Source organism: Choloepus didactylus, chromosome 14 (assembly GCF_015220235.1).
Source record: "Choloepus didactylus isolate mChoDid1 chromosome 14, mChoDid1.pri, whole genome shotgun sequence".
Classification (NCBI taxonomy): domain Eukaryota; kingdom Metazoa; phylum Chordata; class Mammalia; order Pilosa; family Megalonychidae; genus Choloepus; species Choloepus didactylus.
In genome coordinates, this window is record NC_051320.1 from 698,044 (window position 1) to 722,394 (window position 24,351).

The 24,351-nt window shown below is 36.1% G+C and overlaps 1 pseudogene; it reads left to right on the forward strand.

Annotated features, from left to right (window-relative positions):
• Positions 1-22,506: 22,506 nt before the first annotated feature.
• Positions 22,507-23,401, forward strand: LOC119509536 (annotated as a pseudogene).
• Positions 23,402-24,351: the final 950 nt, after the last annotated feature.

The following is a 24,351-nucleotide window of genomic DNA, read 5'->3' on the forward strand; positions in this document are numbered from 1 at the left end:
TGCCTACAGATAAGAAATATATATTTATTCCTAACAATGTACTTTACCCTTCAAGAATGATGATGTCAAATTTGTTGCAAACTTTTTTCACATGTAGGAATATTTTTCAACAATAATGCTCCTCTACACACCTGAAAAATACAGGGTCATTCTACATTACTACATAACAATATATGAACCAAAACTTCTCTGACTATAACACTCCAATTTGTGTAACTTTTCACAAATATTCCCTTTCTCAAACTCTCTCATCCTCTGGGGCTATTTCTTCCATAATTTGATGGTACAGTAATGCCAGAGCAAGATATATCTGTTCTTTGGGGTTATAACATGTTCTAGGTTATGCATGACTTCTTAGGCTCATAATAAAGAGAACCTGTTAAAGGTCTAGGCCTGGAGCTGGAAATACTCAGCACTTAATCTTTTCAAATGACCAGGGTTGCAATTGATTTTGAGAAATGTTTCAAGAGATTCTAGAGTAAATGATTCATGGTTCATTTTACTTTAAGATTGTTAGATAAGAGATGAGAATAAGCCAGGGGTAAGTATAGACTTAAGAGATGAGAGTAAGCCACCGGTAAGTTGTGAGCAGATGCCACTCTAAGACAAAAGGAAGGATTTGAAGAGGGAAACTAAGACCAATGACTGCATCTTAGAAGAGAAACCAAGTCCTGAATGGAGGAGTGAGAGGATTAATGAAACACAAAGTATAAACTGTCAACAGCAAACTTGGGAGGTGTAGGAACTATAGGAGGAAATGTAAGGCCATCTGACATTCTCAACAGATGGAATTTTACTGGTTTAGGAATAATGTTAAGGAGTTAGACGTTTCTTTGAACACTTAATCTACCATCTTTTATGAGGACCAACTGCCATCTGATTATTACTGGTGCTCTAAAAATAAAACAACATGAAAGGAAATATGTATGTTTTCTCCTAAAGATGAATATGATAATTAATATTTGGATCTGAAGTGTGAGGATAATTTGGTTTAATCTGCACATTCAATTCAGTCAAAAGAGTAAGGATTATTTAAGTGAGTGGAGTGAGATAATCATTATTGAAGAGGTCAATTATGAGGGATATACTTTGTTAGGTTCTTTGCATATTTTAACTCTTAATTCTAGCACCAAGTATTATCAGAGAGATCTTTAAAATGAAGCTCAGTGAAGTTATGCAACAATGTCAAATATTTTTGACTCTGCCTTTTCTACTCTTCCCACCTGACAATATTGTTTTCTAGCATGATGAGAAAATATCAAAACACAGAAAAACTCCATGGCTATGTTGTAAAGAGCATTGTTGAGACTTTGTTCCCTATTTTGGGAATTTCTACTTTTTTTCCTTCAACTCTCCCTTGACCTCAGCTTCCCAGGTTATTCTTACTCTCTTGATTCCTCTTGTGTCCAGAAAAGCCATCTGATAATCTCATTCCATCAGGTGTAATGCTCTTCATGAACAAATGCATATTTGAATAGTGGGATACGAAGGGCTCAAAGATTGAATCATTTTTGGTTTAATTTTAAAGACGGCAACACATGAACAAGAGTGATGTTTGGAGGGAAAAAAGAGAAATTCAACCACAGAGGTGATTGATCCTCTATTTTGTCATGAGTAGCACATTGAATAGCTAAATATTGTTTATTTAGGGATTTTCTCATTGTTATTCCATACTGTGTTTACATATATTACTGGAAAATGCAATGAAAAAAATGGCTCTGTGGTCAATTAAGTTTAGGAAATTTTGACTAATTTCATATATCAAAAGAATATTTTTGATGTCTGCAGTGTGCTAGGCAGTTCTAGGGACTGGGTATCCCTGGGGATACAATGTTGAGGAATACAGACAAGTCTCATGTTTGTGTGTAACTTAAAGTCTGGTGGCAAATAATACACAAGTAAAAATATGAATAATATAGTTTTGTTAGTGATAAGTATGATGAAAAGAAAAGACTGATGCAGAAGATAAAAACTGGATTTTTGTGTTTTATTTGATGCTCAGCTAAAATTTTACATGATGGTTTTTGCCTTTCCTTTTTTTTTCACAAGTAGGTCAACTTACTACATTTATTTGTGATGGGGATGATGTCTCCCACAAGAAGGTAAGACTTAGGTCTTGGGGAATGAAAAAATCTTACTATTTTACATATAAAGCATAGATATACATAAACAGCATAAATAGGTACATAGGTAAATAGTATATCTGTGGTATTAAAATTTCTGACAGGATTGATTGGGAAAAATGTCTAAAAAGATTACTTAGGGTGTGATAATGAAAAAATGGTTGTGAAAGATTGCCTTAACTTGTGTCTAAACAGTTAGGAGAGAACATGGAGTAATTTCAGAATGTTAGTAAAGATGATCCAGTTGCAGAGGTCAGCTCATCACCTAAGAGGATTATATTCTGTAAAATAGAGACTCTTCCCTCTGCAGAGACTAGGGTGGAGGTTTATATATTTCAATGAACTGATTGTAACCTGTGAAATGTAATGTAAATGTAGAATATTATTTTATTATTGAAGGTAGAAAAAGAATGAAGGCTATAACCTCCAATATTTCTAAATTGAAAAATGTTACTTGAGAATATTATTTGTTGTGAATAAGAGAGAATGCAGTCTTCTTTTTTTCTGGCTGGCATGCATATTTTAATCCTTATTAATGGTAGCTAACATGAAGTTAGAATGGCATCATTTTCTATAATTGTCTTAATAGGTGAAATGAGCACTAGGCTAGCTGATTGAAAAATTCAGTCCTGTTGTTTGCTAGGTGGCCAAGAAAAATTTATATTGCCTTTTCTTTATCCATATTACCAGGTGGATGGAGCACTGTGTAGCCATTCTGTTAGCAGAGGAGAGGGCTTGTTTCTGGGGCAACTAACTGAATGGTTAATACCATGATTTTGTTTTGTGTCTGTGAAGCATCAGGTTGGCCTGGCTCCAGTGAAGCTGTACCCCTGGGAACAACCTGTCACTGCAGGGGTGGATGAGAATTCACTGAATGCTGATTAGCTCCTCAGTCAGTAGAGACCCAACCTCAAAGGAAAGCAATTGGAATGATGCAACCTGTACATTTTCACCACTTTTGAAACTGGCACTTTGCCCACTTAGCCCAGGTCAATTACCCAATGGAGAGCATCTTACTAATAATGTTTCTTCTAAGACATAGATTAGAAACTGGTTTCAAATTAAGCTCAAAATATAGCCAAACAACAGCCACAGTCCCATGAATCATTTTGTAAATAAATTTTGTGGCTTGCTTTTTTGGCAACCTCATCTATTTAGATGAAATTTAAATTCCTTTGCCAACTACAATGGTTGTTTCTTATTTCTTGGGCACTTAGGGCAGTTGTTTTATATCTCTTGTTAAAATCACTAGAAACTCTAGCCATATTAAAATAACTTCTCATTAAATGATTGGATGATTTGTTCCCTGTGTAGGTCCTGATTTACTCACTTCCACAGTTGGAATAACCAAGTTAAGACTCTAATGTGTCATGATTCCTATGTTCTTCTGTAAAAGGAGCTTCATGTGAGTAAATCCCATATAGAGCCGTATACCCTGATGTGATCCTAGAAAACTGATTTGCACTATCTTCTACCCTCTACCTTCTAGTACCATTGGGTAACTGGCTGGGTTTTTGGAGTTCACAGAAATAACACCAGACTGAGCTTTGGAGGTAGCCTTAAAACCTTATTTGAGTATCAAACAGGTTCCTATTAATTTATTCTGCTAATTGGAAATTGATGAAATAATTGAATCACCTAAACACATACATAATTGTATGATAGATAAAAAGTGCTAATAACTGAAGTGTTTTATCTGTTTATTCAAATTGTGGTCACATGGTGGAGAGCCTTGAGTTATCAACAATTTTTAGATTGATTTAGTTTAATCTCTTCTGGCAAATTATCCAAAAAGAAGTGTCTCTTGGTCTCTATCCAGATAATTAAATTGAACCAATAAAAGTGTGTTTATATGTTTCAGAGATGTACTGTAAAGAAGGGGAGGCATGGAAATAGCTGGTGTTCTATGATGTCTTCAGAGAGATGTTCTGATTCCCTTTTTACATTCTTCTTTCTCTCTGTCTCTGATCTCTATCTGTCTGTCTATCTATCTATCTATCTATCTATCTATCTATCTATCTATCTACATATCTGTCTGTCTATAGCTATCATCTATCTATCTTCTATCTGACTGTCAATTATCTATCAATTTTCTTTCTTTTTATACCAAATTCCTTTAATTTTTATTTTTCTATTAAGCACCTCTGAAAAAGAATCTGTGCAGTATATTTCTTCCTTTCTGTTTTAATTAGTTAACAATACTTTCTGGTTTTAATTTTTAATGTAAAGGTGTGTTGAAATTTTTTATATACGTCTCTACTGATAGCTATACAAAAGCACACACATTTGTAAGGAGATCTGCTTATACAAGTGAAGATTTTGGGGGTGATATTGGGGAAGATGCAGATGATTTGCTTGGGAACAGCATGGTGAAATCAAGGAAGGTTGTTTAGGGACTAAGCTACTTGCCCCAGAAGAATTCCAAGAAAACATTAACTTTTGTATCAACAATGGCATAATAGTTTCCATTCTACAAAAGTGCTATTGTAGATAATTCCATCTGCACTATGCAGTTCTCATGCAAGATAAATTAGGAAAACTTACCAACAGAAATATTCTGTGTTAAGTCCTAAATTATAGACATGCACTATTGATGGTGAATGTGCTCAGGGCATAGACTTTCCAAGGGACACAGGACCACTGATTGTGCATTAATGATACCTGAGGCACTCAGCACATTGCTAACATCACTTATTATCCAGGATTTATTGCAGAAATTATTTATCTCCATAAGAAATTCAGACACAGAAAAAAACACACCAGCTGTAAAGTCAAATTCCTGGATTCAAATCCAGGCTTTGTTACCTAATAGCTATATGGCCTTGAGGAAGTTAAGTATTTCCCTCTTCTTTAGCAATACAGTGTGCCTTATCATAGGCAGATGTGAAGATTAAATGGTATAATATGTGTAAAGTACTAGAAAAATGCATGGTACATAGCAGGTGCCTGGCATGTTATTATTATTTTTATTTTAGTTTGATATGGATTTCTGCATATAGACAATATATCTCTATAAAGATAATACATTGAATTTTATTTAGCTTTAACTGGAGACTGATAATAATTACTTACTATGTTGTCCTGTTTATGTCAGTAGTGGAATTATATGAATGAATGACTGAATGAATGCAAATTAAAATGAGATATTTTCCACCTTATTTTTCAGTGAACATAAGCAAGACTGATCATATTTAGTGTTAGGCTGTAGGGAAAATGACACTTTAGTACACTATTGTTGAGGATAAAATCTGGTATAGAGTTTTGTAAGAGAAATGTTATAAACTATGTTAAAGTTAAAATATTTATGCTCTGCCTTGGTGATGATGTTTCTAGGAATCTCTCCAACAGAAATATTCAAACCAGTAAGCAAAATATCTGTAAAGTGATGCTTACTGCAGAATGTGTGTAAGGCAGAATATTAGAAATAACAAAAATGCCAGGCAAAAATGGACTGATTAAGGGAATTGTGGTACAACCATAAAATGGAACAATATTTAGCAATTAAAATGGAAAATTCATAAATACTGAAGTAAAATAATGTACATGCAAATTATAAATTAAAATTTCACTGAGAGAGCTGTTCCAAGATGGTGGATTAGGAGAGACAGAGCAGGATTCTCCTCCATCAAAAACACTGAATAAAGGACAGAATGTGCTCCAGAACAGAAGCCCCAGAGTCCCACCTCCTGAGCAAGGACTTCTATGCCCATAAGTGGGTGCTTACTTGGAGAAAGTGAGAGGCTGTGTTCAAGATAGGTGAGTGTCTCATCTCAAACACTGCTGAGCTGGCTGATGGCACAGAGGGCAGTAGCCTTCCACATCCTGGGCACCTTCCAAAGTACTAATCTCAGGGGTTAACCCTTGACATAACCCCATGGCTGAGAGCTCCTATGTCAGGGACTGGTTGTTTGAGTGTGCAGATGACAACGGAAGGGGTTGGTCTTCCACACCCAGTGCAGCCATCTGCACAGTTGCTTGGGAGATGGCCTTTTGCAGCACCAGGGCCAGGATTTTTTGGTTGTCTGGGAGACAGCCTTTCACAGACCCAAGGCTGGGACTTTGTACTTGGCTGAGAGATAACTTTTTACAGCCCAGCAGCTGGAAGTTTCTTTGAGGGAATCTGGGATTTGGTAGGCTTGTGTCAGCATACACTCTTCCCCCACAGAGACCCACAGTGCACACACATAAAGGCAGGGGTACCACATGGAAGTGCTAGAAGCCCTCTCTGAATCCCAGGGACTCATGAGTGCATGTCAGAGAGGGACACTGAGCCATTTGACCTGGAAAGTGTGATGAGAGCGCCACAGTCCAAGAGTATTCTACCCACAGACCCGGGAAAGGCTGGTACCACTGGGTCCTCTCGTGGAATCCCTGCCAAACTACACAGGGCACACTCCTCACCACTAGGCCTGACAGTCCCCAGTGCACATGGAAAATTGGTGCACTGAATGGATCTCCACAAAGTTTGGAATCCCACTTAGTACATAAATGAAGTTTGGGAGAACTGCTTAAAGGTAAAAGGTGGCTCAGGAGCACCATTTCCTGATAGGTCGGGAAAGTGCCCTCCACCAAGTTGTAACTCTATCAAATTATAGATAAATGTTCAAATAATCCTAACAAGGTATGCAAATATCAAGAGGTCAAAAACAATGGAAAATTACAAAGCATATGAAGAAATTAGAATATATGGATAATTGAAACATCCAAATGAATAATCCAGAAGAGACAAAGAACCTGGAGCAATTAATCAAAAAAGTATTTACAAATATTAATATTATGGCTGAGGATATAAAGGACATGAAGAAGACCCTAGAAGAGCATCAAGAAGAATTTGCAAGAGTAAATAAAAGAATAGCAGATCTTCTGGAAATAAAAGATACTGCTGAACAAATTAAAAATATTCTTGAGACACATAACAATAGATTTGAAGAGGTAGAGGACCAAATTAATGAACTCAAAGATAGTATGGTGGAAAGTGAAAGCACAGAAGAACAAATGGTGAAAAAATTTGAGAAATTTTAAATGGATCTCAGAGAAACAGTGGAAAATATGAAGCACACAAATATAAGAATTATTGGTCCCAGAAGGGGAGGAAAAGAGTAAAGGGCTAGGAAGAGTATTTGAAGATATTGTTGGGGAAAATTTCTCAACACTTCTAAATGCTATGAATATATAAGTCAAAGATGTCCAATGAATTCCAAATAGAATAAACCCACTCTGAGGCATATCCTGATCATACTGTCAAATGCTGAAGAGGAGAAATTTCTGAAAGCAGGAAGAGAGAAAGAATTCACCACATACAAGGGAAATAATATAAGATTGAGGACTGACTATTCAGTGGGCACCATGGAGATGAGAAGGCAGTGGTATGATACATTTAAAATTCTGAAAGAGAAAAATTGCCAGCCAAAAATTCTGTACCCAGCAAAGCTCTCCTTCAAAATTGAAGCAGAACAAACAAATGCTGAAAGAATTTGTTAACAAGAGACCTGTCCTACAAGAACTATTAAGGGGAGCCCTACCAGCTGAGAATAAAAGGAAGGAGAGAGAGAGGTCTGGGGAAGGGCACAGAACAGAAGATTCTTAGTAAGGGTACCTTAAAGGAAATAAAGAGAGAGAGACTAAAAATAGTTCTGACAAATGAAAACCAAAGGATAAGTTGGCTGATTCACAAACAGCCTTCACAGTAATTATATTGAATGTGAATGGATTAAACTCTCCAATTAAAAGATATAGATTGGCAGAGTGGATTAAAAAATATGAACCATCAATATGTTGTTTGCAAGAGACTTATTATAGTCCTAGTGATACAAAGAAATTGAAAGTTAAAGAATGGAAAATATATATATATATTCCATGCAAGCTACAGCCAAAGAAAGCAGGGGTAGCAATACTAATTTCCAATAATATTGACTTTAAATCCAAGGATATTAAAAGACACAAAGAAGGACACCATATACATATAAAAGGAACAATTCACCAAGAAGAAATAACAATCATAAACATTTATGCACCCAATAAAGGCACTCAAAAGTATATAAGAGAATATTGGCAAAACTGAAGGAAGCAATAGATGCTTCCACAATAATTGTGGGAGACTTCAATATGATACTCTCTCCTATATATAGATCATCTAGACAGAAGACCAATAAGGAAATTGATAATTTAAACAATGTGATAAATGAATGAGACTTAACAGATTATATATATATATATCCCAAATTACCAGGATATAAAGTTTTCTCTAGTGCTCATGGAACTTACTCCAGGACAGATCATATGATGCTGGGGCATAAAACAAGTCTCAATAAATTTTAAAAGATTAAAATTATTCAAAATACATTCACTGACCATAATGGAATATAACTAGAATTTAATAGTTATCAAAGAACCAGAACACTCACAAGTAACTGGAGGTTAAACAACATGCTCCTAAACAATAAGTGGGAGAGAAGAAATTGCAAGAGAAATTGCTAAATATCTAGAGACAAATGAAAATAAGAACACAACATATCAAAATTTATGTGATGCAGCAAATGCAGTATTGAGAGGGAAATTTATAGCTCTAAATGCCTACATTAAAAAAGAAGAAAGAGCTAAAATCAAAATCAAAGAACTAATAGAACAACTGAAGAAGCTAGAAAATGATCATCAAATTAATCCTAAAGCAAGTGAAAGATAACAAATAATAAGGATTAAGGCAGAAATAAATGATATGGAAAACAAAAATAAAATAGAATAAACAAAACCAAAAGTTGGTACTTGGAGAAGATCAACAAGATTGACAAATCTTTAGCTATACTGACAAAACTCAAAAAGAGAGAAGACCCAAATAAACAAAATAATAAATGAGAGGGGGTTATTTCTATGGACCCTGAAGAAATAAAAATTATCATAAGAGGATTTTATGAACAACTCTATGCTAATAAACTAGATAATTTAGAGAAAATGGATAATTCCCTGGGAACACAGTAACCACCTAGATTGAATAAAGAAGAAATAGAAAAACTCAACAAACCAATTACAAATAAAGAGATCCAATCAGTTTTCAAAAAGCTTCCTAAAAATCAAATCCCAGGCCCAGGTGGTTTCACAGAGGAATTCTACCAAACTTTCCAAAAACAACTGACACCATTCCTTCTTAAACTCTTTCAAAAAATTGAAGAAAATGGAACACTACCTAACTCATTTGATGAAGCCAGCACTGCACTAATAGCAAAACCAGATAAAGATGCTAAAAAAGAGGAAAACTATAGACCAATTTCCCTAATAAATATAGATGCAAAAATTTTTAACAAAATGCTTTCAAATCACATTCAAAGACATAGCAAAAAATTTATACACCCTGACCAAGTGGGGTTCATCCTAGGCATGCAAGGATATTTCAACATAAGAAAATCAATTAATGTAATAAAACACATTAACAAATCAGAAGGGACAAAACAAATGGTCATCTCAATAGATGTTGAAAAACCATCAGAAAAAATCCAGCATCCTTTCATAAAACAAACAAACAAACAAACAAACAAAAAAAAAAACTTCAAAAGTTAGGAATTGAAGGAAACATCCTCATATGATAAAAGGCATATATGAAAAGCCCAGAGCCAGAATAATTCTCAATGGCAAAAGGCTGAAATCTCTCCCTCTAAGATCAGAAATGAGGCAAGGATACCTGTTGTCACCATTATTATTCAACATTGTGCTAGAAGTTCTAGCCAGAGCAATTCAGCAAGAAAAAGAAATAAATGTCATCCAAATTGGAAAAGAAGAAGCAAAACTCTCTTTATTTGCAGATGATATGATCTTTTACTTGGAAAACCCTGAAGAATTGACAACACACCTATCTGAGCTAATAAACAGATTTAGCAAACTGATAGGATATAAGATTTATGCACGTAAGTTAATAATATTTCTATACAGTAGAAATGACGTAACTGAAGAGTCACTCAAGAAAAGAGATTCTACTCTCAATAGCAAATATAAGTTAAGTACCTAGGAATAAACTTAACCAAGGTTGTAAAATACCTCTATACAGAAAAGTATATAACTCTACTAAAAGAAATAGAAGGTGACCTAAATAGATGGAGAGATGTTCTCTGTTCATGGATAGGAAGGCTAAATGTAGTTAAGATGTCAATTCTACCCAAACTTATCTTCAGATGTAATGCAATTGCCATCAAAATTTGAAAAATCTATTTTGCAAACTTGGAAATGCTAGTTATCAATTTCATTTGGATGGGAAAATTGACTTGAATTGCTAAAAAATATTCTTGGAAAGAAAAATGAAATGGGAGGACTTACACTTCTTGACTATGAAGCCTGCTATAAAGCCACAGTAACAAAAACAACATATATTGGCCCAAAGATAGATATAGTAATCAAGAGAATTGAACTGAGGATTTGGAAATAGACCCCCAGATCTTTGGTCAACTGATTTTTGATAAGGCACCAAAATCCACTGAATTGGGACATAATAGCCCATTCAATAAATGGAGCTGGGAGAATTGGATATCTATCCCTAAAAGAATGAAAGAGGACCCCTTCCTCACACCCTATACAAAAATTAACTCAAAGTGGATTAAAGACCTCAAAATAAGAGACTCCACCATTAAACTCTTAGAAGATAATGTAGGGAAACATCTTCAAGACCTAGTATTAGGACATTGCTTCTTAGACCTTATACCCAAAACACAAGCCACAAAAGAAAAAAATAGCTAAATGGGAACTCCTCAAAATTAAAAGCTACTGTATCTCAAAGGAATTTCCAAAAAGGTAGAGACAGCCAATTCAATGGGAGAAAATATTTGGAAACTATCTGATAAGAGACTGATATCTTGTATATATTAAGAAATCTTATAACTCAACAACATTAGTAAAAATAGCCCAATTGCAAAATGGGCAAAAGACATGAGAAAACATTTCTACAAAGTGGAAATAAAAATGGCTAGAAAAACACAAAAATGTTCATCTTCACTAGTTATTAGGGAGATGCAAATTTAGACCACAATCATCTCACACCAATAAGAAATACTACCATTAAGCAAACCAGAAACTACAAATGCTAGAGAGAATGGAGAAATTATAACTCTTATTCATTGCTGGTGGGACTGTATAATGGTTCAGCCACTCTGGAAAACAGTTTGGCAGTTCACCAGAAAACTAGGTACTGAGTTACCTTATGATCCAGCAATTTCCCTTCTTGGTATTTACTCAGAGGACCTGAAAGCAGTGACATGAACAGATATTTGCAACTGATGTTCATAGTGGCACTGTTTACAATTACCAAGAGATGGAAACAACCTAAATGTCCTACATCAGATGAGTAGATAAATGAACTGTGGTACATACAAACTATGGAATACTATGCAGCAGTGAGAAAGAATGAGGTCATGAAGCATATGACAACATGGATGAACCTTGAGGACAAAATGTTGATTGAAATAAGACAGGTACAAAAGGAGAGATGTTGTATGATACCACAAATTTGAACTTTGTGGAAAACATAAAACAAGTGTCTTATATTGTAGAATATAGGCAACTTAGAGATGAACAGCAGCTAGTGAAGGGGGAACAATAATCTAATAAGAACAGATAAGATATTGAGTGTAATCATAATGATATGGGAATGCTCAGGAATGATTATGGTTCATTAATTTTCTTGGGGTATGTTAGATGCTTACTGAAAGCAATGTAATTATTTTAGGATATTTGTTTTTATTATTCCTTTGTTTTGTTTTTTTAATTTTTGATAAATACAGTTTAAAAATTCAAGTAATAATGCAACATATATATTATGATATATTCTTACTTTTTTGTGGTTTCAATGTATCTTAATTTTTATTCAATTAAAAAGAATTTAACAAGTCAACTTTTTATATAAACACATAAATGAATGCTCATACATAACACACCTTCATAAAGATGCATAAATGAAGATCTTGGACGAAACTGCTAATAAAGGGTCAAATGAGTGCTTTTGTTTGGGAATGGTCCTTTGATATTTTTTATGGAAGCACAGATTATTTTTATTTATAAACTTGTATTTTTAAAAATAATAAACTTTATTTTTTAGAACAGTTTAGATTTGCAGAAAAAATAGTTTTCCCATATAGCCTCTCTACTGATACTGTTCCCTATCAGTAACATCTTGCATTAGTGTGATACATTTGTTACAATTAATAAACCAACATTGATACATGATTATTAACTAAAGTCCATAGTTTAATTAAGGTTCTCACTTAATGTTGTGCAGTTCTGTGGCCTTTGACATATGCCTAACATCATGTATCCACCATTACAGGATCATAACATTTTCACTGCCTTAAAAATCTGCTCTCCACCCATTTATCCCTACTCCCTCTCCCAAACCCCTGGCAACCACTGATCTTCTGTCGCTTGGGTTTGGCCTTTTCCAGAATGTCACGTTGTTGGGATCACACAACATGCAACCTTTTCAGATTGACAGCTTTCACTTAGCAACATGCATTTAAGGTTCCTCCAGGTATATTCATGAACTAATAACTCATTTCTTTTAATCACTATAATATCCCATTGTGTGGATGCACCCCAGTTTATTCATCCTTTCACCTATTGAAGGCCATCTTGCTTCCAGTTTTGAGCAATTTTGAATGAAGCTGCTATAAACATGTGTGTGTAGGTTTTTGTGCAGAACTCAAGTTTTCAAATCAATTGGGTAACTACATAGGCATGCGATTGCTGGATTGCATGTTGAGTCTGTGTTTAGCTTTGTAAAAAACCACCAGATTGTCTTCCAAAGTGGATGTCCCATTTTGAACTTCTGCAGTAATGAATGAGATCTCTTGCTGCTCTAAAGCCTTGTCAGCATTGGGTATTGTCAGTTCTTTTTTTTTTTTTTTTTTTTTTTTTTGGTTTTAACCATTCTCTTGGGTTTTAGTGGTATCTCATTGTTGTTTTAATTTGCAGTTCCCTAATAACATATAACTCTAAGCACCTTACCGTATGCTTATGTGCCCTCTGTTTACCTTCTCAGGTGAGGTGTTTGGTCAGATCTTTTGCCCATTTTTAATTGGGTTGTTTTTGTATTATTGACCTTTAAGAATTCTTTGTACCTTTGGATATATGTCCTTTATCAGACATGTGCTTTGCAAATATTTTCTCCCGCTCTGTAGTTTATCTTTCACAGAGCAGAAGTTTTCAATTCTATTAAAGTCCGATTTATTAATTTTTTCTTTCATAGATTATGCTTTTGGTATTGTATTTTAAAATTCATCACAAAACCCAAGGTCACCTATATTTTCTCCTATGTATTCTTCTAGAAGTTTTATAGTTTTGCAGTTTACCTTTAGTTCTATGATCCATTTTGAGTTATTTTCTTATGAAAGGTGTAAGGGTTGTATCTATGTTCACTTTTTGCATAAGATCTTCCCAATTGTTCCAGCACAACTTGTTGAAATGGCTGTCTTTTCTCCATTGAATTGCCTGTGTTCCCTTGTCAAAATTCAGTTGACTCTATATGTGCAGCTCTATTTACAGGCTCTATTCTGTCCATTGATCCATTTGGCCCTTCTTTTACCAGTACCACACTATCTTGATCATTGTAGTTTTTATTGAATTTTGAAGTCTGGTAGTGTCTGTCCTCTGACTTTGTTCTTCTTCAATATTATGTTGGTTATTCTGGGTCTTTTGCCTTTCCAGATAAGCTTTAGAGTCAGTTTGCCTGTATCTACAAAATCATCACCAGCAGGGATTTTGATTGGAATTGCACTATAGATCTATAGATCAATTTGGGAAGAATTGACATCTTAAAAATACTGTCTTACCACCCATGAACATGGAATGTCCTTGCTAGAATTACCTATTTCCAGGAGATTTTTTGTGTCAATTCTTTGGAATTTTCTACATAATCATGTCGTTGGCAAGGACACTGCTATTTCTTCCTTCCCAATCTTGTGCCTTTTGTTTTCTTTTAGGGTACTCTAAGGGGCTATCTTGGTGCATCATCTAGGACTTCCTGTATGATGTGGGATAGGAATGGAGGGAACAGGATGCCCTGCCTTGTCCCTGATCTTAGGGAAAAAGCAGGTAGTTTCTCACCATTTAGTAAGGTGTGAGCTTGTGCTTTTTGGTAGATGTTCAACGACTTGAGGAAGTTGCCTCATCTTCCTAGTTTGCTGAGAGTTTCTGCTATAAGTGGATGATGAACTTTGTTGACTGCTTTTTCTGCATCTATTGATATGATTTTTCTTCTTTAGCCTGCTGACGTGACAGATTGCATTGACTGTTGAATCCTAAACCAGCCTTGCCTACCTGGAATAAACCATACTTGGTCATTGTGCTGGTTTCCTAGGGCTGCCATAACAAACTACTACAAACTGCATGTCTTAAAACAACAGAAATGCATTATCTCGCAGTTCTGGAGGCAAGAAATTCAAAATCAAGGATTCTGCAGGACCTGCTCCCCCTGGAAGCTTGAGGGGAATGTCCTTCCCTGCCCTTCCTACCACTGGTGGCTGCCATTCATCCTTTGTGTTCAATGGCTCATGCCCTCCAGGCTCTGCCTCTGTCTTCACTTGGACTTCTATGCTGGTCTCTCTGTGTCTTCTTTTCTGTCTTTTCCATAAACAGCCATCATTGGATTTAGGGCCCACCCTGATCCAGGGTGACCTCATTTCAAGATTCTTATCATCACTACATCTGCAAAGACCCTCTCCCCATATATGGTCATATTCACAGGTCCTGGGGGTTGGACTTTTCTGGGGAGACACACTTCAAATCAGTATAGTCAAGGTGTATAATTCTTTTTATTCATTGTCATAATCAATTTGCTCATATTTTGTTGAGGATTTTTACATCTAAATTCATGACTGATACTGGTCTGTGATTTTCCTTTCTTGTAATATCTTTATCTGGGTTTGGTAATAGGGTAATTCTGGCTTCACAGAGTGAGTTGGGAAATGGTCCCTCTGCTTCTGTTTTCTGGAAGAAACTGTAGTGAACTGGTATCATTTCTTTCTTAAATGTTTTGTAGAATTCACCAGTGAAACAATCTGGGCCAGGTGTTTCCTGTTTTGGAAGGTTACTAAGGATTGACTCAATTTCTTTAACAGATATAGGATGATCTCTTTCTCTTTGTGTTCATTTTGGTAGACTGTGTCTGTCAAGGAATTTGTCCACTCCTTCTGAGTTACCAAATTTGTAGGCAAAAAGTTATTCATACTCTTTTATTATCTTTTAAATGCCCATGAGATCCATTGTGATGGTCCCTCTTTCATTTCTGATATTAATAATTTCTTTCTTCTCTCTTTTTTTCTTGGTTAGCCTGGCTAGAGGTTTTTAAATTTTATTGATCTTTTCAAAGAACCAGCTTTTAGGTTTTGTTGCTTTTCTCTATGGCTTTCCTGTTTTCAATTCCATTGATTTGTGCTCGAATTTTTACAATTTTTATTCTTTTGCTTGCTTTAGGATTATATTTTTCTTTCTGTAGTTTCCTAAAGCAGAAGCTTGTATTATTGATTTTGGATTTTTCTTCTTTTTTTAATATATGAATTCAAGGCTACACATTTCCTTATAAGCTCTGCTTACACTGTACTCCACAAATTTTTATTTATTTAATTGTTTTTAACAGCTACAGAAATTTTGATAAGTTGTATTTTCATTTTCATTTCATTCAATTTAAAAAAATTCTCTTGGGACTTCTTTGATCAAAGTGCTATTTAGAAATGTGTTCTTGAATCTGCAAATATTTGGGAATTTGTGAACTCTCTTTCTGTTATTGATTTCTAGTTTAATTCCACTGAGGTCTGGGAGCATACATTGTATGATTTCTATTTTTGAACTCTTTTGAAGTATGTTTGATGGCCCATAATGTGGTATATCTTGGTGAAATTGCTCATGTGAATGTGAGAACAATGTGTGTTCTGTGGTTACTGGATGGAGCATTCTATAAATGTCTGCTACTCAGTTCAACTCTATCCTTCCTAATTTCCTGCCTCCTGGATCTTTCAATTGCTCGTACAAGGGTGCTGATGTCTCCATAATAGTGGATTTCTCCATCTATCCTTGCAGTTCTGTCAGTTTTTGTCTCTTAACATCCTGTTGTTAAGCATATACACAGTAAAGGTCTGTTATGTCTTCTTGGAGAATTGTCCCCCATGTAATGACGTAAGGTCTCTCTTTATCCCTGATAATTTTCCTTGTTCTGAATTCTGCATTGTTTGAATTAATTTAAATACTCCAAATTCTTTTGGTTAGTTTTAGCCTGGTATGTCTTTCTCCATCCCTTTTCTTTGAACCTGTCTGTCTATATCTTGAAAGTGGGTTTCTTGTAGACAACATATAGTTGAATTTTGGGTTTGCATCCACTTTGACAGTCTCTGCTTTTTATTTGATGTATTTAGATTATTCACATTTAAAGTGATTATTGATATAATTATTAATATAATTGGATTAATACCTACAATGTTTGTAGCTTTTCTACTCCTTGCCCTTGTTTTTGTTTTTTTTATCTTCCCATTTTTCTGCCTTCTCTGGTTTTAATAGAGCATTTTGTACAATCCCATTTTCTTTCCTCTCTTAACATATCAACTACACTTCTAGAAAAAAAAAAGCTTTATTGGTTGCCTGAGAGTTTGCAATATACATTTTGCAATTCTACTAATCTAAGTCTACTTTCAAACAATACCCTATCACTTTGAGGACAGTGCAGGTGCCTTACAGCAGACTGTCCCCAATTCCCTCAAGCATTCATTGTCGTTCATTTCACTTATCTATAAGCTATAATCACGCATTACATTGTGACTGCTATTACTTTAAACAAACAGTGCTCTATTAGATCAATTAAGAATTAAAAAGTAAAGAATTTTACTTTACCTTCATTTATTTATTCTCTAGTTCTCTTCCTGTCTTTAAGTAAACCTGAGCTTCTGACTTAGAACATTTTCCATCTCTCTGAAGAACTTCTTTTAGCATTTCTTAAAAGGCAAGTCTACTGGCAACACAGTCCCTCAATTTTTTTTGCCTGAGGAATTATTTCACTGGATACACAATTCTAGGTTAGTAGATTTTTTTTCTTTCAACACTAAATATTTCATTGCACTCTCTTCTTGCTTACATGGTGTTTCAGTTTCTTGGGTTCATCCAGACATTGGAAGGGGAAACTTTCTTTAATCTTATGATTAAATTTCAGGCCTAAATTCCTGAGCTGTGACCTTCAAAACCATTTCTTAGCCTTTTTTCCCTCCCCATACTTAAAACAGGAAGGCCAGAAGAGCTTGCACTGTCTAAAAGCACTTCCCTTGGGTCTGATCAGCTCTGATAAGGTAGTTTTCCTTTAGGACAGTCTTTTTTATGGAGAGCACATTGGACTTCTTTCAAAATAGTTGCTTTTCTCTCCCCACCCTTAAGCATGAGAGGATTTTTCTCCAGTCTTCATCAAGAGAACTTCTGGGGCCTTTGGAAGTAAACCCTTGAAAGTATGGGGTCCCCCTAAGTCTGGGCACCCATGTGTTTTTAACTCTGAAGCTAGTCCACACTTGCCTCCAGCAGTTTGTCAATTACCAGTATAAGTGTTCCTACCAGTTGCTCGCTCCAGCAGCTTCTGCTCCCATAAACTCTGCTATCTGTATTTGCCCGTATCTCCATTTTCCAGGGTGGGCAGTTGCCTTGTGACCGTGATTCTCTGATGGATCTAAGAAAAGTCACTGATTTTCAGTTTGTTCAGCTTTTTTCTTCTTGTGAGGAAGGGAGTGATGACCTCCAAGCTCTTCACATGTGGAAGCTGAATTTTCTGTATGGATTTGCCTTTTCCAGACATTTCACAGAAATGGAATCACATAATATAGTTGGTCTCCTGTGACTGGCTTCCATTTTCTTAGAAGAGAACATGCCCCCCTCCTGCCCGTCCTCAGTCTGCTCTGAAGTTCAGGCCTCAACTGGGTGCAAGCTTTCCCACACAGATCCTTACCCAAAGGCATCAAGGCATGTTTCAGGTCTTTGACTTTAAACTTTCTACCATTCTTTCCTTCTGTCACTGATAAAATATCTTTCAAGGTTCATACTTTACTTTTATAAAATTTATAAAAATAATTAAAAAAACCGTCAGTTTTATTCAAACTATTCTTTTTTGATTAGAACTGAAGGCTGTTTTAGAAAATGCTTTTTGAAGATTTGACTTTTAAAGTCATTTCAAATATTGCATCCTGTTAATAGTTGAGGAGTCTTGGTATCGAGTTAGCCAATCGTTCGTTGAATAGAAATATACACATATTTGTTGGGAATCTAAAGGCAAAGATCTGTTTTAAAATAGCTGGTGATCAGCATCATTCTCTTTATCCTAGGAAAAGAAATAAGATGCTGCTCCAAGCATTTAAATGACTTAAAAATCATTTAATCCTTACAACCACCATTTCAGATAGATAACATTAATTTCCCATTTTATTGATAATAAACTGTGGTACAAATAGGTTGTCAGGTATACAGTGGGTACTTGGAAGGAAGAATTAACTAAATGCAGAAAATCATGAATTTTACATAGAGTTAGTTAGGCTAATCTGCTCAAGGCACTCTGAACCTAGGAGTGCATGTTACTAGGTTTTATGATACACCTACAATATGGCAGTTAAGCTTACGTTTCTGTTATACTTTAATTTTATAAGTTAAAACATTAAATTTTAAATTATAATGGTGAACACTTTATACGTGTGATACCACAACTCTGAATAAAACAGGAGAGAATTCAGAGAATGCATAACCTCTAGCCAATTCCATCCCTGGAAGGTCCCTAGTGAAATCAGGTTTTTGTGATGTCAAAGTCCATATCTTTTGGCTATGCACACCACATTTTCCCTTTCTCTCTTTATGCCTTGCTCATGCCATTGCCCTTGCTGTTCACTTTCCTTTCCCCTTTCTAAATTCTCATGTCAAGGTCTATTTCTTTCATCATCTTTAAAATCGATAGGTCACATTGATATATTTTCATTCTGGAATTTGTATAATTCATACATTGTTTCACATATGCTCAGTCTGTTTCCCTCTTTAAGATGGGACATTTCCTTGCATCCCTCACACTATCTGATATGTTATTAAAGTTTAGAAATATTTACTTTCTAGGTAATAGACAATTGAAGGAAATATAATTTCCCACTTCTGCATTTGAACAGTATTGTGAAGGGTGATATTTCACTGGGACACACTGTAGAAAGAAAAAGACATTATAGAGAGGATCTGATGGCAGTGATTCAACCCTGAACTGGAAGTCCCAGGTATGGTTTAGTAGAAGGGGTTTTGCTATAGCATGTCTATGAATGCAAATGATAAAGATGAAAGATGAGCCTAGATGCCAGTGGAACTGCACCTAAATTCTGGCAGTGGCAAGCTCATTTCTGGAGGCAGGGACTTGCAACAGTTTGATCTGAGCCCCATTGTTCATTGCAGTTTTCTTTGGATGAATTCAATGTCACAGATTTAATTAAATGACTAGTATATACATAAAACAGCATTAGTAATTTAGTGAAATGAGAAAAAATTAGCTATCCTTAAGCATACACATGAAAAGATAATCTTGACATGAAATTGAAATAAAAATTGAGCTGAGAAGATAATTATTGCCAAAACAGTACAAACTTACACAGATGCATATTAAAAAACACTCAGGATTACAGTGGCAAGGCAGAATGTTGGGGAGGAAATAAGAGGTGAAGGATGAATGGTGATGGCCTTGGTTGATAGCAGAGAACATGGGCAGAGGCAGCAGGAAGTCAGCAGCTTATAAGCATGAAAAATAATCATGGTGAATGTTTTGACTAGTGCTCTCCAAAGAATCTCAGATTTGTTACTAACTTTGATCTTTGCGACAATGTTGTGATGCAGGATGGAAAATTCTGCGTGGTTGCAGAGCATGGTGGTTAGCAGCCTGAGCTGTTTGAACTTGATCATGGATCTGATAAAAGACTTAAAGCAAGTTTCATAATTTCTCTAAGTCTCACCCATGCATCATAAAATTAGGATAATAAAGATTCTTATCCCATATTGTTTTGTGGGAATTAAAAGAGAAAATCAGGACTTTAATTATTATTGCATTATTTTATTTTTGCAAGATTTAAAGGTTAGGAAAGCTGATATGTAGCGTGACCTGACTGAGACAGGAAGCTAAGTCTGCTTACTCTGAATCCCTGGCCTTTCCCACTGTAATAAGATAGGCTGATGTGTTTATTCTGACAGTAAGACACTAGTGGGAGGGAAAAGTACAAAACTGGAGGTTGGTTGCATTGGAGAGGGTGTTAAATCACAGGCTGATGAGTACTAGCAGTCAAAAGGGAATTGTGATATATTCACTGATTTTAATACGTGAGGGGCATTAACAAGTATTCTAGTGCCTGTTTTTTAAACACACTTCATCAAGAGATGGCTAAAAGGAAATCTTACTTGGAAGTGTAAATATTCAATGAAGATAAGAGCTGAGCTCCTGGGTTTGAAAAGGAGCAGAGTCCCTGAGACGACTCTTTTGAACCCCTTATTTCAGCCACAACTACCTCATACTCCCACAAGAGAACAAAGGCCCAGAATGACAAGCAATGTAATAAGTTATCTTGAGATAGAGTGACAATCTAGAATAAATTTAGTTATCCTGATTTCCAAGAATGCATTTCTTCTACTTTATAACATTTGTTCAACAACTACTGAAGTTCTCAGACTCAAGATGGAAGAGGTTAGGGTTAGTCCACATTGACGATTTGCAAAGAGTCTCCTAGAAGTGGTTTACTTTGTTTCACAAGGAGGAGGAGGGTGTCAAGCATGACTTCTGGGTATTTAGATGAGTCTTAGAAAACATGTAATTTATATCCCCATTTTAAAGCAGTGTCCTCTAATATATTCCAACCAAATGGCAAACAGCCTCTGCTTAAATATCCTTGGTAAGGAGAAGTTTGCTACATACTGAAGCTTTTTTTTTTTTTTTTTCCTACTAGTTTTGTGATAGTATCCACCTGGGGTGATATGGAAAATGATATAATGCCCATGACTGGCCAACCACATTGTTGGCACATAGTGAGTGGAAAAAAAAATGGGTTGTTTTATTGACATTTTATTATCTTTTAGAATCCTTTGTTCCATCTAGGAACATCACTTCACAAGGAAGAACAGAAAGAATGAGTAGAACTGATTCAGGCTCATGTGCAAAGATGGTACCAGTTCAGTTGTAGATTGAAGTCTTCCTAGAGCAGATAAAGAAACTCAAGGATTTATTTTCTGTAATCAACAGCACATCTGGAAAAGGATTAGAAACATTTGGAAACAAAGTCGATGGATGTGATTTCTAGATTTAGAGTTAGATTATTCATAAAAAATTAGAACTTCAGAACATGTGAGAACTGTGTGTTGAATGAAATGAGCACAGGAAGCATAACACTAACTCACTGGATTGCTATGAAAATAAAATTATATTAGGAAGCATAGTGTCTCATACATATTGATCACTCGACGTTGTCATAAGAGAAGCAATATAGCTTGTTATTGGTACTGAGTTTGAAACCATGAAGAGATGGATTTGAATTTAGCTTTGGTTATCTTAGCCTCAGTATCTTCTCTATAAAATGGAAAAATATCCCCTTGCCTGAGACACAGCAGAGTCCCATTGAATACTAGCAATATATAATAATAACAATGGTAATAATAATAAGCCAAGTTGAGAAGAAAGAAATGTAGTTGGAAAGAATAGAGATAGTTCTTAATAATTGTAGAGCCCTTGGAAATGACATGTCTTGTAGGCTTTCAGCTAGTACATTCTAGGTGTTCAATAAGTATTTGAAATAAATGAATGAAAAGTCATATGAAATTTGCAAGCTTTTGAGTGTGCCTAGTGATAAATGAAGGTCAGCACTCCAGCATGGATTTCAGAAGAAAAGCACAAGCCAAGATAAGGGATTTTATGTAGGAATTTCTTTTGCAAAACTGAATGGAGGTGGAAGAGTGAAAGATAGAGGAAAGAAAGTTAACCCACGGTGTTGTTAAACTGATTAGCCTTTATCCACTGCTTCTTATCTCATAGTGGTCAAGGGTTTCCTTAGGAGGTTAACTCCCTCATGTTTCCAGGTATGTGTATGCACTAGAATGATGAAGCAGGGTCTACAAAGTATCTCAAACAGCAAGTGTCAGGACAGAAACAAAAAGATGAGGCCGTAAGAAGAGATGTTGTTGGGAGGATCTAATAGAATTGAGCAGCTGCCAGGCTATAATTTGGGGCTGCTGTTTGTTGTGGCAATGCAGAAAAATGATAGGACAAGAGGGTGTGAGATGGCACACCCACACAAAAACATGCCCAAGGCACTGAATGATTACTAATTAAAAATATTACTGCTTTTGCAGATTTTCTAGCTCATAGCTATGTACTTACAGGAAGCCACAGTAAATGGAAAGGCAAAACAATGTGACAGAATTCACTCTTTTTGATATTATGCAGAATCCAGAGCTGCAGAAAATATTATCTGCTGTGTTTCTAATCATGTATGTGGCCACAGTCACAGGAAACCTACTCATTGTGGTAACTGGGATCACAAGTCGGAGTCTGAGATCACCCATGTATTTTTTCCTTACCTCCTTGTTCCTCATAGATGTCACCTACTCTTCTGTCATTGCCCCCAAGATGATTGTGGACTCCCTCTCTGAGAGCGCTACCATCTCCCTTGAAGGTTGCATGACTCAGCTCTTTGCAGAACATTTCTTTGATGGTGTGGGGATCATCCTTCTCATTGATATGGCCTATGAGTGCTATATGGCCATCTGTAAGCCCCTGCACTACCAGATGGTCATGAGTCCTCGGCTGTGTTGCCTGCTGCTGGGAGCAGCCTGGTGGGGTGGGGGGTGGGGATTATGCACACAATAATACAGCTTCTCTTCATGTATCAAACAACCTTCTGTGGCCCCAATGTCATTTACCATTTTATGTGTAATTTGTTTCTGTTGTTGAAACTGCCTGCATGGACACCCACGTCCTGGGTCTCCTCATTATTCTCAACAGTGGGGTGATGTGTGTGACCATCTTCTTTATGCTCATTGCCTCCTACGTGGTCATCCTCTGCTCCCTGAGGTCTTGCAGCTCTGAAGGGTGGTGCAAAGCCCTCTCCACCTGCGGATCTCACCTCACAGTGTTCATCTTGTTCTTTGTGCCCTGTATCTTCTTGTACATGAGGCCTGTGGCCACTTACCCCGTAGACAAGGCAATGGCTGTGTCCTTTACAATTGTTGAACCCATGTTAAATCCCTTTATCTATACTCTGAGGAATGCAGAGGTGAAAATGCCGTGAGGAAACTGGATGAAACAAATAACTCTGGGTAGTCACTAGCTAACAGACTAAGAACAAATCTTTCCTTCAAATACAGTGAGGTCTTACCCTCATCATTCATTCCAATTCATTGTGCACACAGCAGCCACAGGCAACTTTTATTCCCAGGAATAAGGTTGTGATAAAATATCCCGCATAATCAGGTTATTGCCAATACATTTATTGCCATTACAATATATCTCCAATACATTTTGTACTCTAGCCTGTGTCTCACAAACTTTAGCAGTAGCTTCTTTCCTGTCTTTTTTAACCTTTCTTTTGAACAATCCAAGCCTTCCCCAGTATATTAGTATACTAGCTGCTAAAGTAAATGGTATACCATCAGTTGGCTTAACAACGGGAATTTATTGACTCACAGTTTCAGCGGCTAGGAAGCTTGCTTCCTCCTGGACCTGGTATCTTCTGCATGGCTGGCAATTTTGGGGTTTCCTGATTTTCTGTGACACGGCAATGCACATGGCAGGGACTTCTTCCTCTTCTGGGTTCTGTTGACATCCAATTTCTGGCTGTTCCTTGTGGCTCTTTCTCTGTGTACAATTTCCTTTGCTTATAAGGATTCAGCCATATTGGATTAAGGACCACATCATTCAGTTTGGGAACACCAGACAAATAACACCTCCAAAGGTCCTATTTACAAATGTGTTCACACCCACAGGACCAGGGGTTTGTACCTGAACATGCCTTGATGGGGGATTCAACCCAAAAGACCCACTTCATGGCCTTTGCTCCTTTCCTCTCTGCTCGAATCCTCTGTCCCTGATGAATTGCTTGAATGGAGCGTTCTCATTTTTTCCATTTTCAGATGAATTCCCAGTCCACAGAGAAGTCTTTCCTCATAGCATTCTCTATGTTATTCTCTACCCACTCATACCTTTTATATATTTAATATCAATGATCACAAAATAAACTTT